A 17,407-nucleotide genomic window follows, 5' to 3' on the forward strand; every position below is an offset into this window, starting at 1 on the left:
GCACCCAGATGCAGAAACATCTTTCTATCTTTCTTGAATAGGTGATACTAGTGGTAGGGAGGTCGTGACGAGCGAGCAAAAAAATAATAATGATAAAAAGATGATGGAGAGGGTGGAAAGTGTGACGAAGAGGGGCTCACTGAATCTTCTGCCGCTATTCAGGAACAATAATTATTTGTTCATCGGATCCACTGACGGTACACTGATACATAGATGTATATCTGCACGTACACTAATCGGGCCAGCTTCCAGGATCCGCCGTTCCAATTTATTCTTTGCTCTGCTCGTCACCTCGGCTTCTTCGAAAGTGCTGAGCAGGTACATTCCCTACACTGCGCAGCAAGGTATTACTCATGGCCGTCAAAGATGTCGAGTGTTCTCTTAAAGTAACTTCGGGTAGTCGATCCGGTCCCCCGGGTAGGATTGCTAGACGCTCCATGCAGATCCGAGTCAGAGAAAGCACATGCCACCCGAACGGCGCCCAACTTTCCGTAGCAATGAGAAGCAAGGAAGCTAGGGTAGAGGGGAACTTCTTGTGGCGCCCGTTTGAATGCCGACAGTATTACATAGCAAACCGGACGCGAAAGCCAGGCAAAACGTACTCGGCAACGAAAGCGACCACTACAGTGACCGTCGCTTCTAATATACTCTTACGCGAGCACAACACGTTTTCAGCCATATGATGGAGCTTGCTGCGAGTGCTTGCATCTCGGATCCAAAGAAGAATTGAAGGTGCTGTTAACAAATGTAAATGCTGGCGCTTCGCCATCAATGACATGAGGCACACGAAGCACGACAACACGATTACGAAACCTCCTGAACGGCCGTCGCCGGCAAAAGCTCACTGACCGACGCGGCATATAGTGCTCCGTGGCCAGAAACTGGATGGGTCTCGAAATTGCTCCTCCGACGTCATCGGTGAACAGTTCTGGGCGCTGCGAGTCGGATTTCAGTAATCTGAGAGAACCAGCCGAATGTAGTCGGAGCGCTCTTTTTTGACCGCCTGAAAACGTGACTGCTTCTCGAGTGCTCCGAAACCACCGCCCAAAGATACCATTAGTGCGTCACTCAGACATAAACTATCTCACAGTTCTTTAGAAAACATCTTCTTTTGTTATATATATATATATATATATATATATATATATATATATATATATATATATATATATATATATATATATATATATATATATATATATATATATATATATAAAACTCGCTGTCAGCGCGTGTGCCTGAATGCTTGTGGTGGAAGGTTTGTTTTTCAGTAAACCTCAGTTGCAAGTGAGCGTCTTTCCTGTTCAAGATGGAATGCAGTGCAAAAAGTCCAAAAAAAACAAAAACAGGGAGGGCCAAAAGACGGAGCGCTACAGCTACTTCTGTCCGTCGGCGCTCTATTCTTTAGCCCTCCCTTTTCGCTCACTTTTCGCGCAACTTCCCATTATGCCTGCACACCAGCTAACCAAACAGTGCATTCTGCTTTTCCGTTGATGTATACTCTTCTTCCACGTACCACTTTAGCGCCTCCCCTTTGCACAAAATGTCGCACCAACTAGCCCACCAATTTATTATTGTGTGTAAAGGCTTGTTTCGCCGCTTTCGCCTCGATATTACAAACACTAACCATCTTCTTTTTTTTTTTTTACAATTCATCGTGCAATGCCCACGTCGCGTGCGTGTGGAGTGGAGTGGCGTAGAGGACGTAGTTCATGAGTTGCTGGAGTGCCCCCTGTATTCCCAGCAAGGGCAATGGCTGCGCCGTGCAAACCTAGGGCTCTGGACAACCATCTATTGTCACTTGAGATGATCCTAGGACAATGTCTAGTTAGTGGACACGAAAGGACAGCTTTCATTGCCGTGAGATACTGTTTTAGCAAGAGCATGCGCTCAAAATACGATGGACTCGCGTTCGTTGATGTTGCGGTTTTCTTTTTCTTGTATGTGTTACAGGCAAGTACTGTTGCCGACCGATAACTAGAAATCAGCAGGAACCGCCTACCAGAACAAATAAACCTAAGTCCAAAATAACGGATTCTCTAGATGTGAGAAGGCCTAATTGCTCTCCAAGTGAAAATAAAACAAACAGAAAAAGAAGAAAAGTTGAAAAACGGGTTGATTCTCGCACATTTGCTTGCATACGTCCTGGCCAGTCTGTACTTCGGCCATCGTTGGGCTGTCACTAGAGATAGATGAAAGTACGGCTAATGCATGCACCAAACCTGCATCCTCTGTCAACCTGAACAGAGCTCGGCGGGGCTGTGATCTCCAAAGAATAGCAGATTTCTTTTTTTTTTTTCGCAAGACTAATTTTGCGGCATTTCATTCGCTTCACTGCCATCTTGGTTGGCGCAAATACCGATGACGAAAGTGGCGCTGTTTGGAGCTGCTTCATTCTAAGCGACCAAAATTCGTGACAGCAACCAAGGAAGCCTCGCCCGTGACACGTCTCTGTTCAACACGCAAAGACAAACGCTGAATGCTCGTCATATGCCACGCGCCAACCAGGAATGACCTTCTTCACAGTGGACAGATATTGCAAAAAAGAAAGAAACAAAGAAAGAAGGAAAGAAGAGAACAAGAAAATCCGATTCTGGTTGACTCTGCAAAAAAACAAAAAAAATGTTTAGAGGTTGATTCTGGATTTCCGTTTGCATAGCGAGGGGCTTGCAAACATTCTGGTTTCGATCAAAGCAAGTTTCATTTTCTCTCTTTTTTTACGTTCTTCAAATACAAAACCAACCAATTGAAGGCCTGTTTTTCTGTTCAACGGCCGATTCCGCTTTAGCGATTTCCCTTTACCGAGATTCTACCGCACTTACATTATCGGTAAACTAGAAATTATTTCACCGACATAGCCTTGGTTCTTTTCTCTTCCAATTATGGGATTTAACGCCCCCAGGATTTAACGCCTAGAAGAAAGAACCAGAAAGCTCCCCTTCGTGCATAGCTTTCGGCAGCGCCAGCGTTTCCCAGTAGACATTACGGTTGCATTAGCTACAGTTGCCGAGAAGCGTGACAAGCTCGTCAGGGATCTTGGAATGCTATCGCGTTCCACTCGTAAAGGCGAAGCTCAAGCGTCCTCCAAACGTTTTGTCTTGTCACAGTAATACAGGGAGCGTATATTTTGACTGGAGGAATCGCGTTTGCTTTGAGAAAAGAAAAAGTCTGGATTTTGCTGTACGACTCACAATAAATCTTCTTACCGCTTTACGGAGTCACGTGAACATTCTCACTCAAGTGTGGCTATGCGGAATATTGGATAGAAGTTTCAATACACCGATATCTTGTTCTCGTGACTTGCTTCGCAAATCCTTCATGCAAAAAAAAAAAAAAAAAAATCAACAACAACAAAAAGAAGAGTAGCTACGTTGCATTACAAGCCAGGCTCCATACCTGCGTTCTGTTCGTTATCTATTCTTTCCAATCCCAACTGCCGACGAAATACTGCACACGATGCGTGGTAGCAGGCCCGTATAGGACTTTTTTGCTGTAGTTTAAACGAAGCCAGACGACCGCAGCTGGCCTTCAGAAGAGATAAGTAACAGAGTGAAACATAACTGAGTATTTAGAATGCGCTGTGTCAACTTCAACGGTGTCATTAGAAGAACATTTCAGCCAGAGAAACATGCGCGATGCAATCGCAGAAAACTTGCGAAAGAAGGCCATCACCTGTCATCCTGCCTTCTGCGCGTACTCTTTGGAGGGATCGAGCTATTTTTTTTATAAAGTATGTTTGGGGGGGGGGGGGGGGAGGCATGGGGTAAAAGAGAAAAAAACTTGTTCTGGTGGGTTTCGATATGAGACACGATCTTCGCATTCAGCTACACTGCGCAATCTATGTCAAATATAACCGCAAAGAAAAGAAAAAGGCTGATTCAACGAAATTACATTAGTTGCGCTCCTCATTAATGGTGACAGCGACGCGTCATCTTTCAGGCCGCTTGAGCCAAGACGATGGCGAGTAACAAGCACGCGAATCCCAGCAAGGTTGTTTCATAACGATGTCGCTGTTAAAGGCAGAAGAAGAAACTTCTGGCAAAACTTTGTTTATGATTTTGTTTTTTCGTTTAAAGAGATATATGTACGTATTCCGAGTCGTTCGAGTATGGCTCGTGCTACAAGGAGAGAGCGCGCAACGTGGAAGCGCAAACTACGGCGCCACGTCGCATGCTTTGACAGCGTCGGCGCACGCGCGCTAATTTGGGCACGTCCGCGTAGCAGCCCGCACCCAAAGGCTCGCGGTTCGCAATCTCGCATCCTATTCTCGCAACCAGGCGCTCGTGTTACGGACGGTTCGACTGTTGTTGCGTAAACAGGCAGGGATAATTCATTTGCGTTCTTTCTTCAAGACCCCTCTACAGCAAATGTCGTTGCGTAATTTCTCCTTTAAGAAACAGCCATTGCTTGGTGCATGCTTCTCGCGACGCTGGAGACGCACACCTAATACGTTTCGCCCATGTTTCCCGAAAAGCTGTCTCGTTCACACGAAGTTTTACCTGGGGACAGACTCCAATATCCGCTAATTCAAACAGCGCAGAAACGCTTTTGAGACAGCTGCTGGACCGATTTGAACGAAACTTGATATATTTGGGAAAGAAAGTTAAATTATAGCAACCGTATGAAGCAGAGTTTGGATTTAAACCCGCACTTATTCGCAAAGAATTGCAGGAAATCGGTGTGTTTAAAAGAAAACTGAAGCACGGTGCTTACAAATCCGTAAGTCTTCATGAAAAACATATATTATCGCAGTTCTGTAAACTGCATATTGTTTTTGGAGCATCTCGAGGGGACTTAATTTACGACTTATAGAAAACAAATACGATGTTTACGAAGGTTTTGCAAATCAAAGCTGCATATAATACATCAATCTTGTACGATTTACATGTATTATTAGGTGCAGTTTCGAGAATTTTGATGTAGGGTTTTTTTGCTACCGAGCTGTAAAACTCTGCAACATAAAAATAGGCAGACGATGATGTTGGTAAAACATGTACGTGGGTTGTTGTTTTTTTACGTTTCAATAATCTTTTTGAGAAGGTAAAAACTTAAAATATGCATTCACTAGGACCAGTGCCTAATTCGCGAACAATATTATTTTACGTTCCACGCACGACCGAAACTGAGCAGCTTCTCATTTTTACAGAAATCCATTTAAATATTTCATAAGAAAAAAACTAAACGCACGCGAACATTCGGGAATGCTCAATTACGGAAGACACGCGCGAATCTCCTGAAGTACCTTTGTACGTCAGTGGTCTCCTCCTCTCCCCTTCCCCCCATAAAAAATCTAACTGACATAAATGCAAGCCACCCTGCAGGAAGCCTCATTGGCAACCTTACGCTGCATTACAGTCTCATTTTAAACCACATCAGTGAGCCTCGGCGTAAATCATGATACATGAACGCTATACAATATCAAACCATTACACTTAAGCAAATTTAGAACGCGATGCTTATCGTTTCGTTGGCTAGATCGCACTCTTATGGCGCTGTGTGTCACGCTCGCAGACGAGGTACGCCATGAACGCCGAACCTTTCGCTTTGCTCAACCATCTGAGCGCATAAGAAGCATGACAAATAAAAAAACATGCAACCCTAACACACATGCAGCTTTCGCCTGATATGGAAGGGTCGAAAATTAACGATAAGCCAACTCCTCAGAACAACCCGGACGCTTACCCCGGAGGTCTCCGACATCCCAATCAGAAAGTAATAATAAATAAGGCTAAGACTGACTGCTTATTCCGGAAAGTTCTAAGATCGCAAGAGCAACTAATCCGTTCCTTTTGGTCTTCCAGCACTAAGCGCTAACATTGAGAAACGGTCGTGACATATGATGCCGACATGCTTTTCCTTGTCGCCCCCGGCAGCGCAGTCGCTAAAAGACGCCCGCTTCGTTCGGGTCTCTAAACGATCATTGACCCGCGTTGTCCGTGTCGTTACACGGAGGCCTGCTTCTGGCGTTGGCCTCGGAACGACGAAAACGTTGACCCTTGGCTCCCGAGCACCACCCACGTATAGTATTCGTCCCCTGTTGCGTTTCTCCATAACTGGCAACGAATCCTAAGATTGCGCACGGACGCACAATACCTCCCACTGGTTTGAACCTCGAATCTTATACTGCCGAAGTATGACTGCTCGTCTTCCTGGGACGCAACCACCTTGCCATCTATTACTACAATAGCAGATGCAAAGAAGATAGAAAAACATATTGTTATTCGCCTTTTCTTAATTTGTCTTTAAGGTCTTCGCTATTTCTGTATAAAAATACAAAGAGAGGAAATAAACCGCCCCTTCGGCATCTAGATGCAAAGGAGTAAGCATAAGTTAACTTCAGTGCTTCCTTGCAGCATCAGAAGATTAAACGCTGGCACGTCAATAAGTTCACGGATCTTGCAGTAGGCTTGCATGCCGAACGGTTCTCGTTTTGACTTTTGTAGTTTATTTTAAAGCACACACACACACACACATTATATATATATATATATATATTGTCACGTGGTAGTGACGGTTAAGAAAGCAGCAATACGGTGAAATACAAAACTAACTTTTATTGGGCGAACCTGTGCCCACAAAAACAGGCTACACTTATAGCACAACGATAACGGCGAACACGGTCGGCGATCGTCGGAAATCTGATCAGCGGGTCAAGCGCGTCGGCTTTTAAAGAACAGTCGTCGAATGTTCCAGGCTAATCGTTCGGACCCGCGTGCCTTCCACAAAGTTCTACACCATTCGCGTCAGGTGATGAAATCAGATAACATAAGGTTCGGCGACAACAGACAGCGGATAGAAGCATCGATAACTTTCCAGAAACTTCGGATACATGCAGGCGCGTCCCACGCTGTGCGATTACATTTGTTAGGTGGCGAAACGTGGTCACCCGATAAAGATAAGTACACGTGTCAATATATATATATATATATATATATTGTCACGGAAAGACAATTAAAGATGTACCCGGCGTCGGCGAGACACAGTTCTACAAGATGGCGTACAAAACTCAAGCCGGCGTCCTCAGTGTCTTCTTCTTCTTCTGCGCCCACCTCTTGCCGAGCGCGCGTTCCAGTCACTTCTTTCTCAGCGCTGGCTCGTGACACCTAGTGGCATTATTCACCCGCCAAAAGAAAAGCATCGACCCGCTGCTTACTAAAAGAAAGTGGATGTGTGGAAGTCATATGAGATTGGGTTGTCGCCGCCTTAACGCGCGAAATATGGTTTGAGGCGAATAACATGCACTATCTCTGAGGGGTGCTGTCGACGCCGAGGTGACGCGGCACCGTCGGGAATGACCTCATAGTTCCCTTCACTAACGCGTCGTATCACTTTGTAGGGTCCAAAGCATCTACTCAGCAGCTTCTCAGACAAGCCCTGGCGACGGATTCGAGTCCACACCCAGACTTGGTCACCTGGCTGGTACTCGACTATATATATATATATATATATATATATATACCGTTTCGACTATTGACGCCATTATCAAAGAATGTCGCCGCTTCGAACAAGCTAAAGGGCCGTCGTATCACGCCCCACATCGTGTGGCTGCCCAATACCGCTGCTACGTGCTTCAAACAATCCAAGACTCCACAGGTTGGCTTAATGCAGTGTAGCACGGCATTTCGAACAACCAAGTATACTGGAAGTGAGCGCATCTCCGTTCTGCGTAATCGAACAGTAAATTACGACATAATAACAAAGTCTATATCTATAGTTTTTGCGTAAAGATCTCAAAAGGACACATTTCTGCTAATAGGAGAGCCTATGATAGTCAACAGTTTCATTATTCAGATACATTATGTGCTACCTACGAACGCCGACAAAACATGCGGAGGGTACAGCTGCAATAAAACATGATCGCCACAATTTGAGTGAAGCATTTCATATTAAGAGAGCTACGGACGATTACAAGTTGCCCTCCTTCGTAGCCATACTTTTTTCTACTCGACTCGTTCACCAAATGATCGGGGCTAAGCTCTATTACTTCACTGCCTCTGCGTCATGATATGAAGTCCTGCCGTCTACTTCCGCTGCTCGGAGCCAGCGCATGAAGCCTCTCCAATGTCTCCGCTAGCCGTCTGGCCGATGATGCTCAGTGACAGCTATCCAAGCAACGTGCGTTGCGAGCGCTCTGTGGCAGCGCCGAGCTTGTCCGGTATTCCGGTAAACGCAGGCGAGCTGGGCATTTCGACGGATGTGCAGAGTCGTAAACTAAGGCTCCTCCATGCTACTACGGCGGTGATGAAGGAGCTCTAGCGTACACGTAAGCAGACATGAGGGGCCTGTACGGTGCAACCACCTGGTGATGCAGAGCTTAACCAACCAGCGCTAATATAAGCGTAACCAAGTGCAAAACAAATTAAACATTTTAAAAAGACAACGTGTTCAAGATTGCCCTGCTGCCAAAAGTTTACACCAGCAGCAAAGTAGAACACACTACGTTACTGCTATATTTGCTGTATGTTTGTCTGGTTGATCTCTGTGTCAATGGGTGGCTGCTGCCTGCAGGCCACTCACGTTTGCACCTCCGCTCATCTGCAAAAACGCCCAGTCCGCCTGCATAAACTCTAATACTCCCTATGCGGTAGAAATCCTCCGGCGTGAAGTGACGGAGGCAAACTGGGGGATCCGGGTGCTGATCGAATACCGGCCGCTGCAGCCACTCCGCTCGTATGTTGCTTTGCAGAGGAAAACAACGTCGCCGCTGGACATCTCGTCGATTGCTTGATTTTCAGCCCACAACGTAACAAGCGCGATCCATGGTGCTCACAAAAAAGAAAGATCGAGACCAACACTCCATCTCGCAGCTCGCTTCAACACGGGGAACGTTGTAGCACAAGCAGACGACACTTGCTGTGTGCCGGAAATGCTTGAGTGTACCGATAATTTGTCGTTGTGTATTCTCTTTAAGCTACTTTTTTATAAAAACAAGTTAACCAACATTTCAACTATTACGAACAACATTTATTCACCATAAAGAAGGAAAAAATGTCGATTATTCGACCCGGGTAGCCAATCGGATGGCTCGTCCAACTGACATCGATTGGGCTAACTACGTTAATTGGGAGGGGGCGGCTGAAAACTCGGGGGAGCAGCGCCGATGCGATCGGTAGCGATGCACATTTTTAAAACTTTATGGTAAATTACACGCTTTACAGGGAGCGCTTAAATGCGTCACGTAATAATAGAAGGACCTACCCTAACGACCCACTAAGTTTGTGCAACATTGTAAGAGATCGTTTCAGGGTCCCTTTAAGCAACACTTTGCTCCCCCAACTCGCCTCCCTACGGCAGTGTGCACATTGGAGAAAGAAGCGCTAACCATTCTGCTATCGCTCTATACATTCGCGGTTGTTAATTTGCTCAAGCCATTGCAAGACCCGACGTGGTTGCATGCTTAGTGGCTACGGTGTTGCGATGCTAAGCACGACGTCGCGGGATGGAATCCCGGCCACGGCGGCCGCATTTCGATGCCTCATAATCAGATCGTGGTTTTGGCACGTAAAACCCCAGAATTTTTGTTTAAATTATTGCACTGCATTCTGATTTCGAGAGTGGTGGCATCTGTGCAAGTAGTACACGAGTTTCAGAGGCCAGAACAACCAAAACTGAGCGGACGAGGACGACTTTGTGTGCATTGCAAAGAAGTTGTTCATTTGTCATCTGTGAGAGCCTCCTGCTACCGCAATAATTTAATTCAGTGCCAAAAGAAGTACTGAAATCTGCTGTTTACTTTTTCCATACCACTTTATTGAGATTTTTTTTCCTTGTTCTTTCATTAATACTGATCAACACATCTTGGAATAAACAGTAGAGGAAGACGCGCTGCTCTAGGCTCAGCCATTCTATGCGTATTCCCTTGCGCCGCTCCAGAGGCCAACCAGGACAGCAAGATCTTCTGACTTGACAAATGCAGATGGCTGTATCTGCACTTGAGACGTCGGTCCTGAATTCGTGGTTTTAATCGACTTTATGACATCACGTTTGAACAAAGGCAGGTGGAAAACAGGCACCAGCCTGCTCTGCCCCCTTCATGCCGGCCAGCTTCCCACACAAATCTTGCTAAGTGTCTCATTCAAGGTGAGTTAAAAGCCAGTTTTTTTTTTTCATGCTAAATCATAGGAGCAAGCGCGTGTTTTAGTTGCGGAAAGTATAGAGATATAGTAAGCTGCCTCTTAACCTTCGTTGCTTATTTTGTGTTTCTTTAGGGCAACAGTGCGAATAGTAGGAAGTTTTAAACATAAGTAACCCAAAGTTAGGGTGTGGGGTGCAGCGCAAAGCGAGACAAGGGTCACAGAAAAACGAGGACAAGCGCTTTGCCCCTTGTCCCGCTTCACGCTGCACCACACAGCCACATGGAAAACCAAACAACCCAAACTATCACCATCCGAAGTTAGGGGATGCTATCGGTGAGGCGTACAAAATAATGAAAAGATAGTAAAAAAGAATGCAAAAGGCATACAATGAAGTTTGGGTATCATCATCATCATCAGCCTGGTTATGCCCACTGCAGGGCAAAGGCCTCTCCCATACTTCTCCAACTATCCCGGTCATGTACTAATTGTGGCCATGTTGTCCCTGCAAACTTCTTAATCTCATCCGCCCACCTAACTTTCTGCCGCCCTCTGCTACGCTTTCCTTCCCTTGGAATCCATTCCGTAACTCTTAATGACCATCGGTTATCTTCCCTCCTCATTACGTGTCCTGCCCATGCCCATTTCTTTTTCTTGATTTGAAAGTTTGGGTATATAGGTACGCAAGTTGACTTGGGAACGCAATTTCAATGAAATCTCATTATGAACCCTTGTCGTGCACACGCCTAAACATCTCGGGGTGATAAATTTATAATTTAAGCTTGCATATGCCTGAGTGGACACAAGCATCCTCTGACGAGGTTGAGCGGGATTAGAGAAATTGCGTTCCAAGTTCAGGTAAGATCGCGATGTCATCCCGTCATCTTACAGGGAGAGGCGTTCGGGATTGTCGAATGACATGCCCCTATTGTAGCTGCGCAGTGAATGTTTTACGCCGTGTATTCCAGACTTCGCGGACGCAGCGTTTATCGCATGACTGAGATAGAGAAAGACGTTCTCTAAATGACGCTTGCCTGGCCGTAGTCTTGCAGTGTGCATACCGTACTATACGTACGGTATACAGACGCGATTTGTCAGCAGCGGAACACGTGTCAACGAACGCAACTTCAGTTTGCCAGTGTGCGTTTCGAAAGACACATCGCGCCGCGTGCACTGCCGTGGGCTAACCAAGTCTACATTTTAACGCGGCACATAGGTGAGCCGTGTGCAGCAGTACTCGTGACCACGACCAGTGTGTACAGTTATCTCTGTTTTTCCTGGCGCGCTAAAGAAACGCCGGCAAGGAGACTTCCTCTGACAAGGAACATGCCTTATTTATAAAGGTTAAGAAACGAAAGAACGCAACACTGCCTAAAACCTCATCGTGCATTCATTTCGTCTATCGTGCGCACGCCGAAGTATTTCCGGATCAATCGTTGGAGGCTGTTCGAAAAAGGCAAGACACATTGGGGTTCTCTCATCATCGTAAAAGAAGCGAGGAAAACTCATGCGCACACTGCTGAATGACGACGGCGGTGCCTGGCTCACGCGGTGGTGAGCGAAGCCCAGTGTGTGGTGTCACTTGCGCGACATTCTCAAACAGCTACTGAGCACCTGACACAACGTTAGAGTTGTTGGATGAACACAACTTAATGCTGCTGTTGGTGAGGTTCCACCTTACGTCCAAACAGCACTACCTGCGGCTATGCCACTGTTTAGACCAAAATTGTTGCAATGTCTTGGCACTCGGCCCTGTTTTCTCCTCTGCAATCCGAACAGGCTGGTCTTCACGCCAACCTTGCCTTTACCTGCCTGCTGCTCTTGCGTGGCTCAAAAGTAAAAAGAAAAAGAACCGGCAGAACCCATAGCACGATGCATGTCGACGTTAAAGCGATTAGCATTGAGGTAATGTAGCCAAACAGCCCGCTGCCGCCGCCAAAACGCGTCATGGATGAGGCGTGTGTGCAGCCGGGCTCCTCAGTTGAGCTTCCCTCCCGACACTCTGCGACACCTGGCGGCGCCGCCACCAAGTCAGCGGGTGGTACGCGTGCGAATATAGATTCAGACAAAGTTATATGAATATATATTTTATTTATTTATTTATTTTCAAATACTGCAGCCTTATTCAGGGCTATTGCAGGAGTGGAGTACAGTAAACATAACAGAAACAAAAGCAGTTGAACATAATAGATAATAGAAAAAACAACAACAAGGGGAAGCATTCTTATCGCACTAGTGCTTCTACAAAATCACGTAGTGTCAATTCACGAACAGAACGGGGTAATTCATTCCAGCACTCGACAACTCTCGGGAAGTAACTGTGTTGGAACATGTTAGTACGTGCAAAGAAAGGCTTTAGGTTAAGGGAGTGGCAACGTCTGGATGGAAGAGCACTGGCATATCTGATGTAATCATCAGCAGATAGTTGACAGCATGAGTGAATAATCGAATGTAACAGCTTCATGGAATCTATATGTCGCCTTGTGCATAGAAGAGATAAATTCAAGGAATTCATTGCATATGAGGGCGAAAAATTACGATCATAGCGATGACAAATGAAGCGAACAGCCTTCCTTTGTACCGATTCGACTTTGTTGATGTCGCACACTTTATACGGGTTCCAGACGCATGAAGCGTACTCTAATACAGGACGAATTAGCGTTTTATACATTAGTAATTTGGTGTCTTTTGGTGATTTAGATAATGTTCGTCGCAAGTAACCTAATTTTCTTAGTGCTGTAGATGTGATGTGATCAATATGCTGGGACCACTGTATGTTGTGCGTGAAGATAACTCCAAGGTATTTATTTGTACACCTGTGCCTGGGGAACTATTGTGTTATTGAAAGCGTACACATGCTGTGAATACGTGTTCCGCTGCTGACAAATCACATATGACGTGGGTTCCATTCCGCCCAGCACTGGAGAAATGTTAAATGACTTTTTTTTTGTCATTGGTGAGCGGCACATGCCGAACGTCGCAAATCCGGTGACCTGAGTTGACGTCAAAGAAGTTCATTGAAGAGCGGCACATACCCAGTGGCACATAACCCGTGACCGAAGCTGGCGCGAAAGAAGCTCATTGAAGTGAGGCACGTATACCGACTTTCACGTACCCAGTGACCCAAGATGTCGGGAAAACGGTTAGGGACATAGACAGATACCTAGATAAGTAGTCGGGCAGACACCGGAAAGTGTGCGACGTATTCTGAGGATTCTAATCGCATTGAAGGAACACCCCGAGTTCCTGTCGTAGCTTCCAAAATTGACGACTCCTCTGTTTCGGCCTTCAAGGAGAAAGCAGCGCTCTGGTCTCCTTTCGATGAAAGTGACAACCTAGAGCCTGAATCTGCCTTTAATTGCACCGTCACCGAATGGCATGGCGGTGCCAGCATGCCCGTCGTCCCTTTCAGTGCTCGCGGGACGCCCTTTGAGGCCATAACACAATTCCTGTTATGTATACAAAGACAGCTGTTGGTTATCCCTGTGGGGTGCCTTCTGGACAGGACAGCGCCATGTGTGCCCGATGACACTAACAACCAAGGGAGCACTCGATGACACTGCGGGCCACGTGACACCACCTTCAATGGAGGGCATGAGCCCGGACCACCCGGAGTTCATTACAGCGTGCTGCCAGCCGGGCGCAAACGGGTTGGTCTGCCTTTCATCGCGCGTCTTTGTGGACTGCGGTGAGATGAAGTTGATTAAAGCCCGCGGCTTCATGACCTAAGTCTCGAGTTCTGAAAGTGACGTATTATAAAGCTGGTGCGCGTTATGCCGGGTAGGTAGGAACAATAATCAAATCAAATGAAAATTATACTGAATTGCGTCTCATTCTTCGTATCACAGTCCTTGAGATTTTGTGTGCTTTGTCGTTATGTTCAGGATTTCCATTTTAATTTAACATTCTGGGTTACTTACTTTTCATGCGCTTTGTTATTCAATAAATTATTTCAGATTATGTAGGGACTAGTCATGCTTGTCGCAGATCATGCGCTGATGATGCGTTAAGCATGGTTTAACTGTGTGCGTAGAGTGCTTCTTTCACTGTGAGTGATTGCGAAAGCTTTTGATTAACTTATTTTTGTTATTGTTCGCCCGCTCAGTGTCTTATAGCTACGATTTTTTGATAGCGCGCGCTTCACTTGCCAAACTACCCGTACTATCGCAGTTAGCAAACAACACCAACCCTGGATGAAGTAATTCTAAAGCCTCGCTGTAAGCCGTGTTCGCTGGGTGTTATCGCCGGAACGTAGAACGTACATTTTTTTTAATGTGTCGGGTGTCGTCGGTTCTCAGCATGACGCACAGGTGCCTCTTTTGCCGACGGGCTTCTTAGGCGAAAACCAGAGGAATATAATAACGCCCACACACGCACCCATTGAATGGTTCTCCTTTCCGGGAACGTGACATCTCAGGGAGCTTGTAATCCCTCTAGGATAGTGACATTGTTCGCCCAATCAAGTCATTACGCCACAATAATTCTCCACAAGCCGCAAGGTGCAGCGAGGGAAGAAGTGCCAACGGCCGCACGCGCGAAAGCTATATCCGCGCAAGCTTCGATTGCGCGAACGTGTCCGCGTGTCAGAACACGGGACTGAGCCTCCGGTCAGCCCCCTCGGCTGCGAAAATGGCGTAACTGGAGCGCTTTCACTCTCTCTTTCTTTTTTTATTCGCAGTGCGTCTTGACGGGATGATGCGCAAATGGTGCAAATAAGGCGGCGCCGACGCGGCATATTGGGCGAAGACCGAATCGTTGCGTACGGCTCGCGCATTTTGCTGGGATCATCGCCCTTTCATTTACGGCCACTCGAGTTCGGGAGGGAAGAAAAGGGGCGCTGACTTCTTAAGTCCAACCGTACGTGCGGGCCCACAAGGAGCAGCACGTAATAATTGTCGAGGGTCAGCGTTCCATATGTGCAACCGCCGCGGTGGTTTGGCGGCTATGGCGTAGCGCTGCTTAAGCACGAGGTCGCGGGTGCGATCACGGGCCGTGGTGGGCGCATTTCGTATGTAGGCAAAATGCAAAAAAAAACGCGTACTTTGTCATTTATTTTATTTATTTCAACATACTGTCAACCTTTTGACAGGGTCATTACAGGAGTGGGGTACAGAAAGAAGAAAACTTTACACACACGCAGTTACAATAATAGTAATTATCTGGGGCAAATTTGCTAAACAAGTACAAAATAAGAAGAAAGAAATATACGTATAACAGTATGTATGAATACGAATATTTACAAGCGTGCCAGTAGAAAAAGGAAATAATCATATGCAGAATACAAACAAATACTATGGCATCAAGATGATGAATACATATTGAGTTATGCAGCAGTTCAAGGAAATCATCAATTCTTCGCTGTTAGACTACCAAGTCGGTCAAGAACATTTTCTTCCCGAATGCATCTAGGAAACAAAAGAATAATAGAATGTATTGTTGTTGCACGAATATTCTTAAAGTGTGAGATCATGTGTATGACGTAGGTGTCTTGTCTTCTTAGTTTCGACATACCTTGAGGGCTCTATCTTAAAATAGTTGTGCAGTAGCATATATACGAACTTCAGGCAGGCGGTGAATTTTGGCTTGACTTTGGAGTGGGGGCGAACCTGCACGGCGTAGCAATTCTGTCGGGGAATCAAGGCGTCGATAGCGGTTAAAAATATATCTAATCGCTTGACGCTGCGCATTTTCAAGCATGCTGATACCGCTACTTGTGAAAGGGAACCAGATTGTATTGGCATATTCTAGAATCGGTGGGGTAAGTTTGATGTATGCTAAAAGCTTAGTGTCACGGTCAGCGTGCCGCAGCGTCCGCTTAAGAGGAAGCTTTAGCTCGGGTGCTCCTATCTAAATACATGTAAAAGGAGAATTCGTTTTTCTCCTCAACCACTGCACCAAATTTGACGAGGTTTGTTGCATTTAAAAAACAGACTTAAAATCTAGTCACTGTTGGTTTCAAATTTTCGATTTAAGTCCTAATTTTTTTAAAAAAATGGAGAAAATCAAAAATTTTTAAGAAATGAAACTATCAAGTTTACAACTCTGTAACTCAGTAACTAAAACTGATAAAGCCATTCCGTAAATTGCATCTAATAGTGCATCTAAAGCGGACAAAATTGATATGTTACTCATGAATCTAAAAAAATTTTGTGATATGGAAATGCAGCTTTTGCAGAACCCTTGTAAACAATGTAACAAATTCACGTAAGATATAACCTGACACACCAAATTTGTTCGCTTTCAATGATCTGATGGATGCCATTTACAGAAACGCGATATCTTTTCTTGATGCAGAGCTATTAATTTGTAAACTTCGTGCTTCTATATTTTTTTTCAAACTTTCCAATTTTTGAAAATCCTTGTAACGAAATTCAGGCCCTAAATCAAAATTCCGCTTCCAACAGTCACTAGAATTTAACTTTCTCTCTCAAATGCAACACATTTCATTAAAATTGGTCCAGGGCTTATCTCAGAAAAGCGTTTTAGCGTTTTACATGTATTTGAATAGGCCGCGTCGGAGTTGGGCCCGAGCTAAAGCTTCCTCTTAAGGAAAAACATTTGTTTCGTGACTGTCGCGGCTGTAGCTTCCGTATGAACTGTCCAGCTGAGATCAGAAGCTATTATTACACTGAGATGTTACACTGATACATCTCGGAGCATGACGTTACTAAAACCATAAAGAAATGCTAAGCTTGTTTTCTTTTTTGTTATTGACATCGCGACTGTTTTGTCTGAATTAATCACCATCTGCCAGTTAGAGCACCCACTTACTACTTCATTCAGGGCAACGTTCAGCTCAATTTGGTCACTGTAACTTTTAACCTCTTTGTACAATACGCAGTCATCCGCGAATCGCCTAATATTTGCGTTGATGTTGATTGCCAGGTCATTTATAAACAATAAAAATAACATCGGTGTCAAGACAGATCCGTGGGGCACACCGGAGGTGACATTTAATGTGTCAGAAACGTGATCACTGCGTTGCACAATTTGTTGAAGGCCGGACAAATAGCTTGATATCCATCGAGTCACTGGCCCATCCCCAAGTTTGTGCACTATATATATATATATATATATATATATATATATAGCTGGAAAACTAGCTTTTCATGGGAAGACCGGTTAAAGGCCTTTGAGAAATCCATCAAACTTTTGTCAGTTTCCGAGTGTTCGTTAATACCTATGGGCCAGGTCATTCATTATCTCGACAAGTTGCGTTACGATCGATGGGCCTCTCCGAAATCCGTGCTGGTTTGGGTGCAGCAGATCATTGTCTTCGACAAACTTTGTAATGAATTTGCGGACAATGTGCTCGAGTTTCTTACAGCTGGTGC

The sequence above is a fragment of the Dermacentor andersoni genome, chromosome 1, assembly GCF_023375885.2.
Source record: "Dermacentor andersoni chromosome 1, qqDerAnde1_hic_scaffold, whole genome shotgun sequence".
Lineage (NCBI taxonomy): Eukaryota > Metazoa > Arthropoda > Arachnida > Ixodida > Ixodidae > Dermacentor > Dermacentor andersoni.